The 22,294-nt window shown below is 50.5% G+C and overlaps 1 long non-coding RNA gene across 1 annotated transcript in view; it reads left to right on the top strand.

Annotated features, from left to right (window-relative positions):
• Positions 1–21,083, top strand: part of LOC122693281 — an 81,359-nt gene extending 60,276 nt beyond the window's left edge. The window contains exon 3 of the long non-coding RNA XR_006340845.1: positions 20,971–21,083. This is a non-coding gene — a long non-coding RNA (uncharacterized LOC122693281). The remainder of the gene's footprint in view (positions 1–20,970) is intronic.
• Positions 21,084–22,294: the final 1,211 nt, after the last annotated feature.

Here is a 22,294-nt window from a genome sequence, read left to right as displayed (position 1 = left end):
GAGAGGCGATGTAAGGATACAGGAAAAGATGGCCACCGACAAGCCAAGGAGAGAGCTGGGGGCTGACCCTTCCCCTGCAGTCCTCGGAAGGAACCCACCCTGCCCACACCTTGACTTTGGACTTCTAGTCTCCAGAACTTTGGGGCAATAAATTTCGACGATTAAGCCGCCTGGTTTTCGGTCCTTTGTTATGGCAGTCCTTGGACACTAAGGCAGATTTTGGTCCATTGCCTTTTGTTCCATCACAGTTCCAAGGGAGGCTGCTGGCAGAGCCCCATCCCCAGCCGGCAACGTCTCCAGGCCCCGGTGGTCTCCGGTCAGGGGCGCTGGGCATCCCCAGAAGACCAGGATCCTCATCCCCCGCGAGGAACAGGGAAGCCGGGAGCCCCGAGCGTGGCGGGCAGGCTCGTTGTAACAGTGACTTAGAGCTGATATAACACCCTCGTTTTCTTTTAGTGAGGCCTGAAAGGTGCTATTAAATGGAATATTGAGATAAGGAAGTGGGAGCGGGAAAGGTTAGACACTATTTATTCAGGTTTTCATGGGGCACTAAAATATCCTCCCGGCCGCCACTCGCTGCCCCTTCCCCCTCCTCCCCCTCCCTCCTCCCCGGCCCAGGCAGGCTCTCCCATCACACAGGAGTCAGGAGGCACTGGGCTCCTCTGCTGTCTCCCTGGGAGGGGGCAGCCTGGGCCTGGGAATAGGCTGGGTTCTGGGCCCGAGGAGACGCGGTTTTGAATCCCATCTGGGCCTGCTGAGCTGAGGGTAAACAGAGCTTCTGTGCTTGGATAGCTGCGGGACTCAAGGGGAGGGTGGTGCATGGCAGAGGGTTTCTTGCCCTTCTCTTTCCTAGAGCCCAGCTTGGGGTGGGAGGGGTAAGGGACAGCTCACAGAGCACCCTTCTCCCCTAACAGGACCCCTGGGACTAGGGAGGACCCTCCGGTCACCTCCTACCATCCTGCCCTCCTGTCCTCCCTTCTTTCTCTTTCCTTCCTTCCTCCTCTTTCCTTTCCTCCTCCTCCTCTCCCTCCTTCCATCGCTGAGTGTCTCCTTTGTGCCAGGAATGCAGTGATGGGAGATGGGAGAGGATGCTCTTGTCCTCATGGGACTCACAGCTTCACCTGCAACAGCCCCACCCTTACCCCCATTTGGCAGATGTGGAAACTGAGGCTTCGATCACTTGGGCAAGGCTGCCCAGCTGGTCCGAGGAGAATGAAGGATGGAGACTCAGTTCTGTCTGATCTCTGACTCATCTCTGTCTTAGAGGGCTGCCTGCAGGGACTAATGCAGGTACCCCAGAAAGGGTGAGATCCCCAAGCAAAAGTGTGGGCAAGTGGGGGCCCATGAGGCATGAAGACAGTCCTGGGAGAGCAGCCATGGGGGCCCAGGCAAGGAGGCAGAGAGATGGCAAGGACATCTCGGCTTTTGGAGGAACCCCTGGGATGGGCTCAGTCAGTAAAGAATCCATCTACAGTGCAGGAGACTGCCTGCAATGCAGGAGGCTTGGTTTCGATCCCCAGGTAGGGAAGATCCCCTAGAGGAGGAAATGGCAACCTGCTCCAGTGTTCTTGCCTGGGAAATCCCATGGACAGAGGAGACTGGCTACAGTCCACAGGGTTGCAAAGAGTCGGACAGGACTTAGCAACGAAACCACCACCACCAACTGGGATGGAGTTGGCCAGCCTCACCTGATCCTGGGGTCCCCAGGGCAGGCTCCTTTCCAGGCAGTGGGTGATCTCAGCCCATCTCCACTCACTTCCTCCATGGAGGGAATTTGCTAAGTGATTCTAGAGGGTGACGGGATGGACAGACCTGAGTTCAAATCCCAGTTCTGCCTCTTGCCATGAGATTCTGGAAAAGCGAGTTAAAACCTCAGAGTCCTCATCAGTAAAATGGGCACCAAGATGCCAGCTTCCATGTGTTGTGAGGGATGGGGGGCTAACAGAGGTTTTCGTGCTTTATAAACTGTACAGTGCTATCTGTTGGGAAGTTTGGCCATTATCCACTTTCACTAAAGACTCAGCACCTTGAGAGCTGGTCCCTTGACTGATTCAACCATGTACACAGTGGGTGCTCAATAAGTGACAAAGGCATGATCTGTTGGGTGGATGATAGCTTTTGTCTTTTTGCTTGATTCCCTTTGCAGGTAGGTAGTGGAGTATAAGCTCCTTGGGGGTCTCAGGAATGCTCCAGAGATGACAATATTTATTACTTAACGACAGTAATGACTAACAGTTCATTTCATTGAGCACTTTCTGTGTGCTTGACTCATCTCATCTTCACAGAATCCTTATAAGATGTGTATTGGTAGCATGCTGAGGAAAGGGAGGCTCAGAGATGTTGTGTTACTTGCCTAAGGTCACACAGCACACAAGCAGTTGGGGGAGTTAAGACTTGAGCCCTAGTCTGGGTTTTTCTGCCTCTGGAACTGGGCCACCCCAACCCCTGGGAAGGGGTTTCTGTCCTCGAGTCCGGGGAAGAAGACAGAATTCTGTGGAGTCTGTCACCAGCTGGGCACTCACATTCACTAATAATACAGTCAATTGCTCCTTTCAAATTACAGTAAATGTTTCCCCCCTTGAACAAATCATTTACCGCAACTGCAGAGAGAGTGTCCTGTTTACACGCAGAGCTGAAGGAATTCCAATCTGAGTCTAATTATTGATGCTGCAGCTTCTATGGCCTTGGGAAAGGGCTGCCTAATTGCACCAATTAATACCTGCCACTCGTGTGGGTCTGTCGAGTTTGAGGTTTGGCTCCCTTCCTCCACGGGTGTGCAGACGCCATGGACCTGTGCTGCCACTGTGGGCCCCCAGTGTTCCTCCAGGCCACAGGCTGGGGAGAGCAGGGGCTTGTTCCCCAGGCATTGTCATTTTCGGGAGAGGGGTGCCCCATCAGACCTCGGCTAGGCGGGGACTGCCTCCTTCCTGGAGGGTGGGGACGGCTGGGGGATGTGACTTCCATTCGCCAGTCTCTGTTCTGCTTTGGACGAGCCCTGAGGTCTTTGGCAAGGCACACCTCCAGCCTGAGTCCTGGTTTCCTGATGCAAAAAACAGGGTGCATGCCCATTTTAGCATTACCACGAGCATTTCATAGGATTGAATGCAACTCCATCTAGCCTTAGAATTTTTCCTAGAAATGGCAGGACAGTGGCTGGGGAGGGGTGGTCAGGATATTAGGGTTCTCCATCTTGGGGCCACCTCTGGCTTTGCTGTGAGTCATGGGACAAGGCCTTCATGTTCCTGGGCCTCAGTTTCCCCATCTGCAAAATGGGAATGATTTCACCTTCCCTGTCTCATGCCTGCATGGGAGCCTGGCCAGTGGTACTCGGCCAGTGAAGATGGAGACTGTGATTGTTCCATGGTGCCGATGATGAGTTCCTGTATTGGACGAGGGAAACTCTACAGGGGGTGGTTTGGGTGCCAGGTGCTGGGTGGGAGTGGAGAGGCAGGAGAAAGGCCGTTGGCTTTCAAGTGAAACTGATCACTTTCAAGTCTTGTGAGTCACGTGGTCTTCAGTATAATAATGACAGCAACAATGACTCATTGGTGCTTGCTGTGTAAGGGGCTCCTGTTAGCTTATTCCAGGCAAAGAGGTGGCTAGAACTGGACAAGATCAGTTACTCTTCTTTGTGAATGTATGCGGGTTGGGAGACGCAAGGGCACTTTTCCGTCCTCCACCCATCCTGACTCTACGAGGCCTGGTGGGAAGCTTGGCTGTTTATTTCCCAAGAGAGGGGGGCATGGGTGGGCTGCCTTGGCGGGAGAGTCCTGCCTTTGGTTTCCCCGGCACCCCTGGGGCTTGTGGTCCCACCCGAGTGCACGCGGGGCTGTGTTTTCTGATGTGACACATTGTCACCGTGCATTACGTGTCATCAGCCCTGCAAAGCGGTGACACCAGAGCCCGATGCCACACAAAAACGATGTGGGCCCCCTGGGGGGGGGGTGCGTCTCGGGCCTTGACAGGAGCCCTGCGGTCCCCCCTCCCCCCCACCTTCAACTCAGAGCCCCTCTGCTGGGTCTTGGCAGAACCTGCCAGGCCCCGAGGGGGTGGGGTCTGCTGTCGGGGCCGCGGCTCGCGTGGGGATGGGTTTGATGTCCCGGAGCCTGACACATGCCTTGTCTGAGGTCCCCAAATTAAAAGGAACAGAGCTCCCTAGTCAAAGGCAGCCCGGGCCTGGTGGGGAGACGTGGCGGGGCTCTGGAGTGCGGTGACTGACTGATTTCCCCCTAATTACCGCTGGTTTAATATTTATAGGGTTGGTGCCAGAGGGGCTGCAAGGGAGGTGTTCAGCCTGAACGGCTGCAGGCGGGTGGGAGGGAGGGGGTAGGGAGGCCCCGGTGGGGGCCACTGAACCGGCGAGAGTCGGCCTGTGTTCGGGGTCCTGCTTGGCCAACTGGTCTGCCCCTGGCGCCTTCCTGAGGCACAGAGAACATCCACTTACGTTGCACTCACTGTGTGCTGGGCCCTGGGCATCAGACCCGCCAGCCTGGAGGCCCCTGGGGCCTAGTAGTTCAAGGTGGGGGCTCTGGTGTCAGAGACCTGAGTTTCTAATCCACATTGGATTTCTTCCGGGCTAAGTGCCCTTGGGCAGGTGACCACGCCTCTCTGAGCCTCAGTCCCTTTGTCTATAAAACGGTGGTAGTCATTTCCCTCCCTGCCATGGTTGTTGTAAGATCCAGTAAGGGAAAACATGCAAGGTGCTTCATACAAAGCCTGACACGTGGTTTTGCTCAGTGAGCGGTAGCTGAGTGTATGGATCTATCGATATTACTTTGTGGAGTGGAATTCCTCAGTGTCAGTTAGCTATGGACTCAAGGACGCTGCATAACAAATCAGCCCCAACCTTGGTGGCTTAAAACAACACTAATGTATTCTCCCAGGTTTGTGGGGTAAGTTGAGGGTTGGTTCCCCTAGACTGGACTCAGCTGGGTGGCTCTGCTGATCTTGGCTGGACTCGCTCTAGCAGGTGAGGCTTGGATCACCCAGGCTGGGTGCATAGCTCTCTGTCCACATGGCTCTCTCCTCTTTCTGGGACCAGTACTGGGTGGTGCATGTTACTCTCGTGGCAGTGACAGAAGCATGCAAGTGATTGTTTGTCCTTCCACACGACGTTCCTGTGAAGGAGAAATCATTCCCATTTTCCTGATGAGGAAACTGAGATTTGGACTCAGCAAGTCACCGATGGTGGAGCTAAGAGCTTAACACTTCAAAGACCGTGTCCTTCTCAATCACCAGGTACTCTGAGCCACCTTGAATCACAGTGGCAGGTACCATTTAGTAAACTGCTACTAGGACTTCCCTGGTGGTTCAGTGGTTAAGAATTGGCCTGCTAATGCAGGGGACTTGGGTGTGATTCCCGGTCCAGGAAGATGCCACATGATGTGGGGCAACTAAGCCTGTGTGCCACAACTACTGAGACTGCACCGCAGAGCTCGTGAGCCACAGCTATGGAGCCCATGTGCCCGAGAGCCCGTGCTCTGAAACAAGAGGAGCCGCTGCAGTGAGAAGCCCGTGAACCAAAACTGGAGAGGAGCCTCCTCTCGCCACAACTAGAGAAAAGCCGGCACAGAGCAATAAGACCCTAGCACAGCCAACAAGCAAACAAACAAAACCTCAAGTGTTTTGCTTGACTTCTCACCAATCCAAAACAACTTTTAGATGAAGGCACTTATAGCCCCATTTTACAGATGAGGAAGTTGAGACTCGGGTTAAGGAACTTGTCCAAGCGCTAATGACTAATAAGTAAATGGCAACAAATTCAGGCCTGGAACACAGGTCTCTCGAACTCCATGCCAGCGTGTCTTCGTAGCTGAGGTTTCCTCTGCCTGGCATGTCTCTCTCCCTGCGTCTTTTCTGTAACCAGACTATGTCCATCAAAATAGTGTGTTCAGTAGATTATAGTCAATAATGGACCCTCGGAATGACGGTGGTGCTGCCCCCATTTTAAGGATGCGGAAACTGCTTTGCAGAGAAGTGGGGTCTCTCGCTCGGATCACAGAGCCAGAGGTGGTTTTGCAGCATGGAACCAGCACTTGAATTGCCTGCCACCAAAGCTGCAGTTTTTGTGTCTCTGCAGGGCTGAGGTGCAGAGAAGGGTCAGCTGCTGTGTGTTGTGCAGGGAACTGGCCATTTCTGGCTGCTCTCTCCTGCTCCCCGTCTGCCCTAGTCTCCATTTGATTAATTGAGGCCTTTCGGCACTGAGCGCCTACATCCAGCAGGCTCCCTGCCTCCCACACCCTTTTCTCTTCGCCCTTCTGTTTCCACCTTCTGGGCCACCTCGGGGTGCAGGGCTGAGGATGGTATCTCAGCCTCTTCTCTTGACTGTCCCCACCCCGAGCTAACCGGAGTGAACGTTCCCTCTGACCCTCTGAGCCTCAGTTGCCTCCTCTGGAGAATGGGAAGAGTCACACATACTCCAAGGCCTATTGTCAGTATCAAAATGCGCTTATGTCTGATTCTAGCACAGTGTCTGGGAGAGAGGAAGCAGTCCATAAATGTAAGCTATTGTTACTGTCAGTTGGGCCCGGCCATATTTTTTTTTCCGCTCTGAGATGCAGGGGGAAAGCTTAAAATTACGGGAGCCGGATGACTTAGGTTTCCGATCCATCACTCCGCAGATGCAGAGATTATCTGAACTCCATCCCCGGCTCCAGGAGTGCGGGCAAGAAGGAGGGAGAGATTCCACTGGCTTCCAGCTGTGGCCGAGGAGGGGTGATGGGGGTGCGGGCATGGGGGGGTGACAGTATTGTGCCCCAAGTCCCGCTTTTCCAATCCAAAGGCTCAGAAGGGCCCAGGAGTGCTGCCCTGTCCTACAGCCAGCTGGCGAGGGGGCGGAGGCCACTCTTGGACCGAAAGCTGCCCAGGTCTTCCACTGTCCAGGGCTCGGGCCTCCCTGGAATGCAGTTGGGATGCTGTGGGGTGTTTCAGGGAAGAGCAGCAGTGTGGGGGAAGAGAGAGAGAAAAAGAGAGACGGAGCTGCCAAAGCAATTCTCAGTGAGACCCCCAGGGGTTTGTGTCAAGGACAAAATAGTGTGTCCCATGGGAAAATATAGTTAACACAGCTGCAAAACAGAATTTATTTCTTGTTTGAGATATCATTTTTAAAGTATGGCATAGGGAGAGCTTTAAAAATGAAATTATAGCCGGCAATAAAAAACCTCATAGGCACTGTATTCAAATTATGCTACAGTAATAGGCCAAGTTCATAAATAAACATTGCGGGTTAACCCTTTCTGAGCCTGGTGGGCAAAGCCACTGGGATTCAACTGGGAGCGGGGGTTTTATACCCCAGTGGGAGGAAACAGAATCGCCTTCCAAGGGTCCCTAGCGCCCACTACCCTCCACGTGCTCCCAGCCTTCTCTACCTGGCCTCTCCCTTCAGATGTGAAAGGGTCACGGGTGATTCTTTGCTAAAACTAGGGGCGTGGGTTTGTAGAAATGTGCTGCATAGACCTCCGCACTTCGGGAGCGCTTTGGGGTCTGGATTAGGTAGGTTCTTCCCCAAAGTCTCCATATTTCCCATCTCCTTTTAAAAACATTATACATTAAAAATTTCTATTCTCTCTCTCTCTCAATACTCTTTAGTACAGGGTGGTGATTTTGCCGCCCATGAACACACGGCACTGTCTGCAGATGCTTTTGGTCGTCGCAACTGGGAGACGCTACTGGCTATCTGGCGGGTGGAGGCCTGGGGTGCTGGTCAACATCCTCTAATGCACAAGAGAGGCCCCCACCCCCACCACCGTCACAAAGAATGATCCAGCCCCATGTGTCCACTGTGGTGAGACGGAGAAGCCCAGCTTTATCGGGATTCCTGGTTCAGTGTCTGCCGTCCTCTGAAAGCTAGCATGCGCAGTCTTGCTCACCACTGAATTTTATCACTCATTCTAGTGCTTGGCGCACAGTAGGTCTTCAATAGGGATTTGCTACAAGGTTGAATGAATGAATGGACACACTGCTCTGCCCCTTCTGACCTATCCTTTTGTCCCCAGCTCAAAGGCTGCTTTTTCAGGGTTGAAAAGGCTGAACTCATGCGAAAGCGCTCAGTCGCTTCAGATGTATCTGACTCTTTGCGACCCTATGGACTGTAACCCGCCAGGCTCCTCTGTCCACGGGATTCTCTAGGCAAGAATACTGGAGCGGGTTGCCATGCCCTCCTCCAGGAGATCTTCCCAACCCAGGGACTGAACCCACGTCTCCTGCACTGCAGGCAGATCCCTTACCACTGAGACAGCGGGGTTCCCCACCCCCCCACCCCCACTATTAGACATTTTGGTGACATTTGTTCCTTGTTTCTCATCCTTGGATTTACTTGTCCATTGCTCACGTTTCTGGTCAAATGTCACGGCTAAAGTGGCCTCCCTCCTGTCTCTCTCCTCCTCCTGTTTCATTTCCATCATAGCACTTATCAGTAGCTGAAGTCATTTTGTTTATCACGGGCTGGGGCTTGGCCATCACGGGGTCCCCAGGACAGAGGGGATGTGCTGTGAATATTTGCTGAATGTGTCAGCGAGCGTTGGAGAATGGGAAAGCATTTTCTGCCCCAGACACTCACCTTTCCTTTGGAATCTTCCCAAATCCCCTTCCTCCAGTATGGAGACTGTATTAGGACTGAAAAACCTCTGATCTCCCTCTGCATTGTTGTTGTACCTTGGGAGAAACTTACAAGTCCCTTTCTCTCCCTTCTCTGCAAAATGAAGCCACTGGGGTATATCTGTGCTTTGTCACTGGGTATGTATGTCAGAATCACCTTCTTGGACTTTTCCTAAGAGACAAAGCCCTACTCCGCGCACACCTGCAGAGCCAGCTTCTCTACAAGGGCATGTGCCCCGCGCTGTGCTTTTGTGAAAACTCCCCAGGTCATCTGGACGCAGGGCATGGTCCAGAGCCAGAAAACGGGGCCCCCCCATCCAGCCCCAGCATCTGACACCTCCATGATTTTAAGATGCCCAGCCATTTATCTGAGTGACTCTCTTCCCAGGCTCCCCTGGCACTTTCGCTAATTTAATAGCATTTAATTTAATTTCGAAATGATTTTTTAAAAAAGACGGCTGGCGCAGAAGCCCCAACCATCTCATTCTTCTTCCTCCCTGAGGCTGGAAATACATCTTGTGGCTGAAGCCAGGTTTCTGGCCACGGATGTCCCTTGGAGAGCCCACAGCCTTTTTGCGAAAAATGCTGAGTTTGCTCTCCACCCATTGGGCATAATTACCTTTCTCCTCTCCAGAGCCCCGTGCATGTTCTGACCTAAGGTGGAAAGAAAGGGCTGGAAAAACCAGACCAAGTTAGTGTCTGATGCATGAGCTCCTATCTTAGACAAAGAGACTGGTGTAACCCCACACACAAATACACACATGCGTGCACACACAGGGACACACAGTTCATTCTTTCATATTCTTTAGGGCTGTATGGCTGCAGCTGTTTGCTATATTTCTGTGGGCCATTTTTTTTAAAGCTTTTTATTTTGTATTGGGGTATAACCTATTAATAATGCTGTCATGGTTTCAGGTAATATGGAACATTTTAAAACTCTTCATTGAATTTGTTACAATATCACTTCTGTTTTATGTTTTGGTTTTTTGGCTAAGAGGCATGAGGGAATCTTAGCTCCCCAACCAGGGATGAACCAACCTGCTCCCCCTGTGTTGGAAGGCGAAGTCTTACCCACTGGACCACTGGCAAGCCCCTGTTTTCCTACTTTTAATTCTGGGCTTTCTTCTGAATTTTTCAGGTTTCTTCTTTTCCTGGACATTCATGGGCTTTTTCTCGGGGATATGTCACATCAGTTTCTTTGCCTCTTCTTAATTATTTTCTGTTATTTTTAACCCAATTTTACATGTGCTTGATCATTATGACTCATCTTAGATTTATCTATTCACGCATTAATTTTTATTGAGAATCTCCCACGTGGTCAGTGTGAAGACAGGTACAGTGGTGAGCCAGACAGACCTGATGTTGCCCTTGAGAAAGACAGAACCTGCCAGGAGGAGAGACAGGTATGGGGGGGAGGTCCTTACAGGGAGACATGGGGAGGGAATATGGAAAAGGGGGATGGGCAAGTAACCCCAGAAGTCTTGGGGGAGGTCCCCAAGTAGCATGATTATGCTATTTGTCCAGATCGAAATCAGAAGCAAAAAGGTAGGATGGAGATGGTGAATGCATCCTGTCACATCCAGACATATTGTGGGTTTTTTTTCGCTCTCCTGTGGCAGAGATGACTAGCTTTTCCCTACATCTGTTTTGTCTTCTTTCAGGACACACAGCTCAGGTCCCAGCCTTCCTCTCAGTGATGCTGAGACCAAGTTCTAGTCAAATGTGAGTGGGGGAGATGGGCTCCACCCCCAATCCTGGTCATAAACTCTCCCAGGTGTGATCTTACATGCCCTCTCCCGTCCACTGATTTAATTCACTTCAGTCCAGTGAGTTGGGAGACTCTGAGCTGAGGATGGAGGAGCCACAATATGGCAAGAACCTGGGTCTCTAATACCTCTTGGAAGAAAGTCACCCTAGAGAGTTACCCAAACAGGAGTGTCTGCAGTGGGCTTTGCAGGAGCTAGAAAGAGACCTCTGCCATGGTTAAGTCACTGCACATCTCAGGGTTTGTCTCATCAGATGACATTACCTGAATTCATGAGCCTCAGCTCTCCTGTCCCCTGTGTCTGTAAATTGTTTTGTTGGAGCACAGTCTATGGCTGCTGTGAAGCTGTGGCAGCAGAGTTGAGGAGTTGTGACAGACTGTATGGTCTGCAGAGCCTGAAATACGTACTCTCTGGCCTTTTACCGAAATTGTTTGCTGACCCTGGTCTTCGCTAATGTGCCAAGCATCTAGGCTGGAAGAAGCAGTCTAGATTCTTCTCGTGCTCTCCAATACTGGTTTCTTTGAAGAGACCACTCCCAGATGCTCTGACTTCCTGCCCTGACTTGGTTCTGGTTTCCTTGGCCGCTTTGACCCTGTTTCACGGGCACAGCTAGGCTTTGTGACTTAGAAAAGAATGATTAGTGGTCATCATTCTTCAGCTTCTTCACCTGTAAGCTCTGACCTTCTGAATCATCTAGTCTAACCCATTGACTCTGGAGTCTTGGAAGCCGACACCCAGAGAGAAAGGATTAGACTTTTGCCAGGGTCACTCAGCCAGTCAAGCAGCTGAAAGGTCTTGCAGAAAAAGCTGAGGGGTCAAATAAACTGCCTCTGGATAAAAACAGCTAATGTTTTTGGGGTGCTTGTTATGAGCGAGCCACACATTACTCTTTTCAGCAGATTTCATTGTGCTATCATCATCACTCCCATTTTACAGATGGTGAAACTGGGGCAGAGGAAGTTAATTTGCCAAGGTCCACTCTGTTGGTGAAGCGAAGGTCTGAACTCAGTGGTGTGAGTTCAGTCCATGGATTTGTCATCCATGCCCACTTTGAGTCTTGAAACTTTCCCCTAATCAGCTCTGGTAGGATGAATAGACTCAGGTGTACAGGGGGGTCTTTTTTCAGCCCTTCTTTTCCTGTTCCACCTCCCTGTGATCCTCAAAGCCCAGAACAGTTCATCAATTTCATTTGTATATCCAACTTCAGACACTGTCATTTCATTAACTCAAGTGAGGGGCTCTTCATAAGAGGTTGAGCTTCAATAATTCTCTTTAAAGTTACGGGAGAAATGTATGCTTAATTATATTTGCATATGAAAAATAGGGTCTAATTAGTTTGATTGATTATTATTTTAACCCTAATGGCATTTTGAGTATCTGTCCCAACTAATAGCCAGTGTGTCGCTAATAAATCATTGAATTTTTACGGCATGGTCTATTGAGCTGGCTTATGAAATATATTTTATTAATATCCCGGAATGTATTGAAACTGATACAAGTCAAACAACTGCTCATTTATTAAACTGTTTAAATGTCAGTTTTATACAAGAGTAATAATACAGGAAATATGTTCATTCAGGAGACATCAGCAATCCAGGGTTACTCACAATATTAGTTATCTCGGAAAAATATATTATGGAAATAAAAGTCCAATTATGTCATTTATTGCATTAAATAAATCTATATTGACTAACATAAATGTTGCACATTAGCAGATGCACTTTCTTGCAAACTTTTTAATTCTCTATGATTGCGCTCAAGGGCGTAGTGGCAGCTGAATCTCCAGGACAGAGGGGTCCCTGAACGTTGTGGCCAGTTCTCCTCATTGTGACCCGAGGCTGTCCTGTGCATTAAAGGTCCCCAGGATGTCCTTTCTCTTTTTAAAAAAAATTTTTTGGCCACACCCTGTGGCATGTGGGACCTTAGATCCCTGACCGGGATCGAACCCTCGCCCCCTGCATTGGAAGGCAGAGTCTTAACCACTGGACCGCCCGGGGTGGGGGAAGTCCCTAAGATGTCCTTTCTTAAGGTGTTCCTCTTCTGGGACATCGCCAAGGACTAGGGTTCAGACCCAGCTCTTCCAGGAGCACAGATGTCATCTTGCATTTGTTCATGTGACGGGTACTTTGGGGTGTCTGCCCTGTGTCAGATGTTGCCTCCTGGGGACACTGGGGTGCCCTAGTCAGGTAGGGACCCTGCTCCCATGGACCTGACATGCTAATGAAGGTACAATTAAAAACGAAGCTCTCTTTCTCTGCTACGACTGTGAATAGCAACTAGAAGGAAAGAGCACTGTTTTTATTCTACTACTTACAGTGCTTCTGACACCAAATAGGTGGGATTCCCGCCCCCACCCCCCTCCCGCCACGAGCCAGTTCTCCAATGCCCTGGACACCAGCTGGATGTCCTCCTTCTCGGTCCTGACACTCACCACCTGGGCTTACTGCAGACCCTACTGGTTGAGGACTCAGTTAGGGACAGGCTGGCCCCCATACGTTTCAGATTCCCACAGGCCCCTGCATGGTTTCAATGATTTGCTGAAACACCTAGCAGAACACAGGAAAGCCCTTTGCACGCTATTATTTGTTGATGGTGAAGGATACAACTCAAGAACAGCTGAATGAAGAGTTGCATGGTGCTTGGTATGTGGGAGGTGGCGTGGGGCCCCCCTGCCCTCCCGGCTCCAACCCCAAAGCTATCCACACCTTTGCCTAGGGCTTTTACTGGGCTTTTCATTACCTCCATTGCAGTGATTGTCATCGGTGACTGACCTCAATCTCCGGCCCCTCTCACCTCTCCAGAAGTTGGGGGTGGGGTGGGACTGAAAGTTCCAACCTTCTAATCGCAGAGCTGGTTCCCTTGGCAACCAGCCCCCATCCTTAGGGGTTTTCCCCAAGTCACCTCATTAACATAAACTCACTAGAGTTGAAAGGGGCTGATTATGAATAACAAAAGATATTCCTCTCACCCCTGTCACTCAGGAAATTCCAAGGGTTTTTTTAGGAGTTCCGTGCCAGGAACCGGGAACAAAGACCAAATGTATAAGTATTATTGTATCAAATATCATGGGGAGACAATGGACAAAAGAAAAATGAGATAATTTTAAATAGCGATGCTGGTTAGGAAGGGAGTGATGCAGATTGCTGGGGTGGGGAATGCGCCGCACAGGGTTCCTTTAGATCGGAAAGTCAGAGAGAATGGCAAGAAGGGGATGAACAGCCAAAGACATGGACTTCCAGGCAGACGGAATACCAGGTGCAAAGACTTTATATTTTGCCAAGGTCACTAGGATGCTGGGAGGAGAGTGGATTGCAGGGGGCCAGGATGGCCGTGGAGAAACAGAGGGGAGGAAGGTGCAGTTATTTAGGTAGGGGGAGGAAGGGAAGTCAACATTCAGGATTTTGTGGAGGTCGAGTTGACAGGACATAGTAATGGATCAGAGATCTGGAGACAGGGAGGGAGGAGCCAAGGACGCTTCCAGTGCTTGATCTGAGCATCTGGGTACCATTTCCCATGCTGGGGAAGAGGATGCAGGAAGGAACAGCTTGCATAGCTGGTCAAGAGTATATTTTTGGTCCTGCCAGTGTTGAAGGGGCCAGTAGGACTCATTCTCAAATGTTAAGTGTATTAGAATCACCAAGGATGCTGGTTGCCATCCAGAGTCCTGGACCTTGTCCCTAGAGGTTCTGATTCATCAGGTCTGGGCTGGGTTTATTCACCTGGGTTTATTTAGGGGGAGGGTGGCCTCTGGTGATCCAATGTGCAGCCATGTTGGAGAACCGCTTTTCCAGGCTCCTCATTTTTCAGAGTGGGAAACTGAGGCCCAGGGAGGAGACAGGATTTGCAAGTTGGTGGTGGAACTAGGATGGAAGTATGTTCTTCCCGGCTCTTGGCTCGGCGCGCGTCTCCTCCGTGGCTCATGCCGCCTCTGGCATCCTGAAAGGAGCCCAAAGGCATATTCTAGTGCCCCAGGAGGCAAAGCCCAGGCATTCCGGCTCAGCCAAGCTCAGAAATGCTCAGGACAGAGGTGGGATGTAGGAAGTTTTAGAGTTAGAGGCAGCTGAGGATGGTTCAGCCTTTGGGCACTGCCATCTTGCTGTGCATCATTGGGCAGCTCAAGTAACCTCTCTGATCCTTGGCTTTTCTAGGTATGATTTGTCATAAGAATGATGGCTTCTTCACAGGGTGTTGTGAGGATCAAATGGGATTCTCATGTAAGGGGCTTAGCACAGCTCTTGGCACTTGGTAAGTCCTAAATACACATTAGCTATAATATTGATACAAATTACTATGAATACCTAACGGTGACCTAGGGAGGCAGCCTGGAGCAGTGATAGCAGCATGGACTTGGGAATCAGGCAGATCTGGGTTCAAATCCCACTTTTTTGCTGTGGAACGCCGGGGAGGCATTGTACCTCTCTGAGCCTCTATAAAATGGGAGGGCAGGCGTTATAACGCCCATGTGTAGTGTTGGTTTGTGGATTTGAGAAAAATGTGCACAACGTTTCAAGCTCAGGGTCTGGCCCTCAAGTGCTGGAAGTTATTGAAATTATTATGTCAATTTTAATTCACTGACTCAAACCCCAGTCAGTTGCAACCCCTGCCTGCGGAAACCGCCACTGCCGTCAAGCGGGTGACCGTGGAGGACAGCACATGCCTGGGGTCTCCCCCCGCCGTCTTGCTAACTTGCTGTGTGACCTTGGGTGAGCCCCTCACCCTCTCTGGCCCTTGTTGCCTCATGCGTGAAATGAGGAGCTTAGTCTGGTTAATCTCCAAGGTCTTTTTCAGAGCCTTAAAAAAAAATCGATGACTGTAAAGGTCTGTGATTAGTGAGAATCCGTCTGCCCCAGGCGAAGACCAGACCCTCCCCAACCTTTCGGTGGGGGTGAATAAAACAATAAGCAGAAGGCTTAGCAAATTGCTATCTCACAGGCCTTAAAAACGAATATCTGCTTTTGTATCAGCCTTGATTGAAATTCTTATGCTATGGCGGGCGTCCCCGCCATCAATGCCTTAATTAGAAATTAGGACAGTCACATTGGCATAAATTAAATCAGACTAAAGATGATTAACAAAGTAATGCAAGAAATCATTAAATTAAACCATTGTGCCAAGTCCTCTGCTGATCTATCACAAATTTGGGCTGCTAATGAGGTCTTAATTAGTAAGTTAGGTCGAAATAATTCATGTCATTCACTTCAAAGACAGCCCTCTTTCTTGCTTGCTTTTTTTTTTTCTTCTCTTTTTGAATCTAGCCCCTAATGCAAATTTATCCTGGGCTGTGGAAGGAAGGGGGCGGGTGGACATCATCAATAAAAACCAGAATTGCTTGGATTATCGAAACCTGCTTGGCATCGAATGTATTTGGGGGGAGGTCTGCTCTGATGTCAGGTTAGGCGGAATGGGGGTGAACAGCTGGAGATCCCAAGATGACAGAATGGCAGGAAGAGATGGGACAGTTTGGAAGTTCATTCCTTCATGATATGATGGGAAAACTGAAGGCCAGACAAGGGAGGCATCATTCAGAGCGCATTGCAGGCAGAGCTGGGACCCTGGCATCCTGAGTAAAGATTGCCTCTTCTTTCTACTGCTTTCTGACATCTTCCCTTTGTCCAGAAAAAGCAGCAAGTGAAAGCAGCAAGTTCTGCAGTGGTTCAGTACTGCCCCGTTCCATCTGTAGGCTCCTCTGCCCCTGCTGGGTAGGGATTGACATCTTCATGGTCTTCCAAAGGGACCCCGTCAGTGCCTGACCTGTGGCAGGCGATCAGGAGTAGTGGCCACAGATATAACACCTGGCGTTTGCTGAGCACACACTCCATGCCAGGCTCTGTGTCATAAGTGCTTCCATGCCTTTCCTATGTCATCTGCAAAGAGTTCCATCAAGTAGACATTCTGGTGTTCTCCCTATTACTGATGAGGAAGACACGGATCAGAGAGGGGAATTAACTGGTCCGAGGTCACACCGCTGGGGAGAAGCAGAGCTGGAGTCTGACTCTGATATCAGTCTGAATGCTCAACCGCTGTGCTCTCCTGTTTCAACAAATAACCACCGAGGGGGTGCAGGGGGGCCGGGTGGGTGAGGTGGGGGGCACATGGTAAGAGTTTGTTGGAAAGGTGACTGGGGAAGAGGGAACCAGCCACGGATGATCGTGCTGACTCACATGATTTTAGAACCGAGTGGGGCTGTTGGAAGGCCCATGGCTCTGGGGTCAGGTGGGTAAGAGGATGGCACTGGTCCTAGCCATGAGGTCTTACGCCAGTCGTTGCCCCTGTTTGAGCCTCAGTTTCTTCACCTGTAGTATGTGTGCAACTCTTTGTGACCCCATGGACTGTAGCCTGCCAGGCTCCTCTGTCCATGGGATTCTCCAGGCAGCAATACTGGAGTGGGTTGCCATGCCCTCCTCCAGGGGGTCTTCCCCACCCAGGGATGGAACCCAGGTCTCCCGCATTGCAGGCAGATTCTTCACCATCTGAGCCACCAGCGACACTACCTGGGCTCACAAGAGAGTCAGCCGTCAGCTGCCGGTCAGCAAGGCAGCTCTGTCACTGGGGGTCGGCTGGGGTGCCTGAGCCACATGTCTCTCTCATTTCCCAGCAGGCTAGCTTGGGCTGGCACTCCTGGTGAAGGGTTCCCAGCAAAGCCCGAGAGGGCCAGCCCTATGGCACAAGCACCCCTAAGCTTGTGTCACATTTGCTTTAGTCTCACTGGTTGTGGTGGGTTGAATAACGCCCCCTGACTCTCTCCCCAGATGTGTCAGAGTCAAATTCTTACCGCCACCCTCGGAGGCAACTGAGGCCCCGAGAGGCGCGGTGACTTGTCCACAGTGACATGGCTGGTAGGTGGGGGTGTCAGGGCCTGAACTCGGATCTCCTGGCTTCTCGGCGGGCACGTTGACCGCCTTTCACTTCTCCATCCTGCCTCGCATGGCAGGTGCTGGGCCTCCTGGGCCTTAGGACCCACAGCCCAACCACAGCTCAATAAAGCCCCCCACCTCCGTGCCGCCTGAAGCCACCCATTTGTTTCCCACGGCCGACATGGCTCCCCACCCAGCCAGGGCCAGAACGATCACTTCTTCATGGATTTCCTGTCAATTAATTAAAAAAATCCATCCGACCACTCCACAGCTTGCTGGACTCGGAGGATTCAGAAGGAAATAAATAAATTGGTCCTGGAGAGGGACCGGAAGTGAGGGGGTCCTGGGGGGAGGAGATGGGGAGGCTTACTCAGCTCCAAGGATCCAGCTCTGTCCTGCTGTTTGCATAACTTGTGAAGGCCGGGGCCCGGGAGCACCCGCCCCGGGACCCTCTGCAGAGGAGCAGGGGCAGAACTGCTGCTTGTATTACGATGAGTATTCTTAATAATAGCTATGTTTTATTGGGCATTACTCTGTGGCGGGTATTTCAAATATGTTCCACACACGTTATCTCATTAACACTTCATAGCATCTCTGGGAGCCAGATGAGGAAACCGAGGCTCAGAGAGGTCAGGTGATTTGTCTGAGCCCACACAGCACTTCTTTGGGGAGCACTTTCTGACTGGCCCATTGTAGGGCTCTGGGCAAAGAGGGTAATGGGTGGGATTCTGGTGTCTTGGAGGGAGTCTGGGGAGTTATCTCCCAGGGGAAGGACTTGGGTGCTGAACTTCTGGAAGGTTATTGAGACCTTAGCCCTTGCTTTGATGACTCTCAAACTATTTTTAGCCTGCACATTCCATGTTGAAGGGAAATCTCATGTGGATTTGTGAAGGGAAGACACTGAAAACAACCCTGCTTGGTTGGACCATAATAATCATATTAATGACCATAACAGGTAACCCTGCAGTCCTGGAGCTGCTTCACCCCGGTTCATGAGAGCTGGTTGTTAAAAATTCAGGAGTTTTCTAAGTCACTTGTTAAACCATTGGCTTGAAATCCATCGTGATGGAAATATTTGCACCATGGAAACTGGCCCGTGTCCTAAATCAGGGCTCCTCCATCCACTCCCCAGGCCTGGACGTTTGGGATGAAAGCCACGTGTTTGATGCCATTTTACCGCTTGGTCAGCTCTGTCTCCAGTCTCAGCGCCTCGACTGGACTGTGGGTCTGAAAACCCCCGGTTCCTCTTCTCAGGGAGGATGTTAGGTGAGATAGGCCACTGGTCAGTAAAAGATGGATCTGGAGCTTGGAGAGAGGGAGAAGAGCTGGACCCTGGAAGCTGCTCTATTTCCTTCCAGTGGGGCCGCTGAGGTCTCAGACTGCCTGCCAGGCCTTGTTTTTGTGGTTGCTTTTTATGTATTTATTTTTAAAAATTTTATTTATTTATTTTGGCTGCACTGGATCTGCATGGCTGCACACGGGCTTTTCCTAGTTGAGGTGAGCGGGGGCTACCCTCTAGATGTGGTGCAGGGGAGCTTCTCACTGCCGTGGCTTCTCTCGTAAAGCACAGGCTCTAGGGCGCGTGGGCTTCAGTAGTTGCAGGACAGGGGCTCTAGAGCCAGGCTCAGCCATTGTGGTGTGTGGGTTTAATGGCCCCGTGGCACGTGGAATCATCCCAGGCCAGGGACTGAACCCGTGTCCCCTGCATTGGCAGACGGATTCTTAACCACTGGACCACCAGGGCAGCCCCGTTGTTGCTTTTTAAATTTACTTATTCTGTTCCTTTTTGGCTGCGCTGGGCCTTCATTGCACTGCACAGGCTTCTCATTGCAGTGGCTTCTCTAGCTGCAGGGCATGGACTCTGGTGTGTGTGGGCTCAGTAGTTGTGGCTCATAGGCTTAGTTGCTCCCAGGCATTTGGAATCTTCCAGTACCAGGGATGGAGCCATGTCCTCTGTGCTGGCAGGCAGATTCTTAACCACTGGACCACCAGGGAAGTCCATTTTTGTTGTCTTAATTCTCCCCAAACAAGCAGTTTCAGGTGAGAAGAGTGATGTCTTGTGCACCAAAGGTGCTGATTGAGGACCAACTCTATGTAAGGTCATGAGGCAGACTTTCCTGTGTGTGTGTGTGAGGCAGAGGCTTAGGTTCATCCAACAGTTAACTCTGAAAGCCTGCAATACATTCATTCATTCACCCACTCACTCATTCATTTATTCATCCATCAGCATCTGTGGCTATTGACCCTCTAGGCAAGGGCCAGGCCCTGTGCTAAAGCTGTGGGGATTCAGAGAAATATAAGACCTGAGCCCCTACCTGCAAAGCTGATTGTAAGGGGGACAGATGTCTCACTACGGGCCAGTTAACTCTGGGCTGTTTCTTACCAGATACATGTACAAAGAACTGTATGTGAAGGGATGAAGCAAAAGCTTCTTGCTGATGGGGCATTTGACTCGGGCTCTGAGGGATGCATAGGAGTTCACTAGGCAGAGGAAGGCATTGCCAGAAGTGGGAATCCCATGAGCAATATAGAGGAGGAAGTCTGTATCCTCCTGTATGAGGATCAAGTGTTATTTGACCAGCACATGGGATATCTTTAAGGGCATATCTGTGTGTGTGTGTGTGTGTGTGTGTGTGTGTGTGTGTGTGACGGTAATGAGGCAGAAAGCTGAAAAGGTAGGTTAGGACAAATTATTAAGAGCCTTGAATGTCATGATCAGGATGTTAAATTTTGCTCAGCTGTCACAGGGTTGGGAGAAGCAGAGGTTTTCATATGAGGGAGAAAATATCAAATTCATGTATTTTCAAAAATGATACTGAATAAATTATAGATCCTGCCTCCTTCAGGATGTTACAGAGACTGAGTGACTGAGGACAGCTGCATCTCTGCCACCAGAAAACACAGCAAGCTGGGACACCAGCAGCTCTGAGACTCAGTTTAAGTCCTGCCTCTTTCAGGTAGCCTGCCTTGATTACTCCTTTTCCAGATGGTACAGTCAACTGGTAGGAGCACTGGGACGTCAGCCACATCTGGATTTAAATCCAAGGCCCATATTTAGCCAGCTCTGGCTCTTGAGAGGACACTTAATCCCTTTAGGGTCTCACTGTTTCTTTTGAGAGAGTGGCATCATAATAATTATAATAGTAGCATGGTAGGACTGTTGGGAAAAGTCAAATGAGATCACGGACAGGGAAATGCCTACTGCTGAGTCTCCTCCCTGATAAAAGCGGTCAGGAAATGAGTCTGCCTTTCCCTGACCACTCAAATCAGATGCTCTGGAAGTGCCTGGCCAGTCGCCCCCTCCCTCCGGGAGATGTCCGCACTGACGTTCTTCGTTTTATTTCTAGAATGGAGGATCAGGGACAAAGCGAAGCCTCTTAGTGCCAGGAGTGTTCATAAATTATGGGGAGATGAGAATATTTTAATACAAACCAAAGAATCTCAAGTACAAAGAACTGTTCTGAGAATGTGTTTTTCCCCCTCCTTTTCTCCCCGCTTTCTGTTCCCCTGATATTTGGAGCTGAGAAGACTCCTCGGGGAATTTATAACAAGTGGAATATTTAAGGGTAGGGAGACAGAGGTCTCTCTGGCGTTCTCTTTTCAAGGGAAGTCACCTCGGAGTGTCTGGTACGTGCATGAGTGACATGAAAAAAAGGCTGTGAGTGGAGAAGGGGAGAATATGCCAAGAATTGTCAATTATGCAAAAAAAAAAATTGCTTGTCCAAAAGAGTGATGTGTCTGGCTTTATTCCCCAGATGGAGTTCAGCACTCTGGACGAGGCCCTTGCCAGACTGTGAGATTTTCTGGAAGTGCCTCGGAGCTCGGCTTCTCCGACCCACCCGTGACGAGAGGTCCTTGGTTAGCCGGGGGTCACTCTCCACCTGCTCCGCCAGTGACAGCCCCGGGATGTGTGCTTTGATGAGTCTTGAAGAGACCCGGATATCTCGAGTCCTGTGGTTGGGACCCAGTTTCCAGAAACGAACCTGGGACTGTCCTTTTAAGATTAAAAATGTTTTCTTTTTGTGTTTGTTCTGATAGCTCAGTTGGTAAAGAATTCGCCTGCAGTGCAGGAGACCTGGGTTCGATTCCTGGGTTGGGAAGGTCTGCTGGAGAAGGGATAGGCTACCCACTCCAGTATTCTTAGGCTTCTCTTGTGGCTCAGCTGGTAAGGAATCCGCCTGCAATGCAGGAGACCCTGGTTTGATTCCTGGGTCGGAAAGACCCACTAGAGAAGGGATAGGCTACCCACACCAGTATTCTTAGGCTTCCCTTGAGGCTCAGCTGGTAAAGAATCCACCTGCAATGTGGGAGACCTGGGTTTGATCCCTGGGTTGGGAAGTTCCCCTGGAGAAGGGAAAGGCTACCCACTCCAGTATTCTGGCTTGGAGAATTCCGTGGGCTGTATATCCATGGGGTCGCAAAGAGTTGGACACAACTGAGCGACTTTCACTTTCACTGATGTATTAATTGTGTGAAAAGTAGTAGAAACCTATTACAGTACATTACTAATAGCCGATTGTGTTAGTTGGGTATCTAGGCTAACTTTGTTGGACGTATGAACCAATTGGACTTACTAGCTCACTCAGAATGGAACTTACTGTACAATAAGTAGTGGACTTACTATACACCTGAAGTTGTCCCGGTTCTTTCTTTATTCACTCAAGTGCTCTCTGCCCCGCCCCCTCCCCTCACTCTGAGATGACGAGCCCCATCAAGCACCTTTTTTTGTTCACACCTGTATCTGTAGTACCCAGCTCAGGACCTGGGCATAGTGGGTGCACAGACTGTCTTAGCTGAGTCATTGACGGTCCAGTTCACTATGAGTTGCTGAGCAAGCCTTTGCCTGCCCCAAGCCTCAGTTGGCACATCTATAAATTGGGGATGTTGTACAACAGCCCATTTCCCCACTATTTTTGAAGCTGATTCTCTGGGGCTGGGGGCTCAGGGGTAAAGAACCTGCCTGCCAATGAAGAAGATGCGGGTTTGATCCCTGGGTTGGGGAGATCCCCTGGAGAAGGAAATGACAATCCACTCCAGTGTTCTTGCCTGGAAAATTCCACAGACAGAGGAGCCTGGTGG

This window comes from Cervus elaphus, chromosome 5 (assembly GCF_910594005.1).
Source record: "Cervus elaphus chromosome 5, mCerEla1.1, whole genome shotgun sequence".
Taxonomy (NCBI): Eukaryota; Metazoa; Chordata; class Mammalia; order Artiodactyla; family Cervidae; genus Cervus; species Cervus elaphus.
The sequence above is the reverse complement of the archived record's forward strand: the minus strand, read 5'-3'. Positions and strand labels throughout refer to the sequence as shown.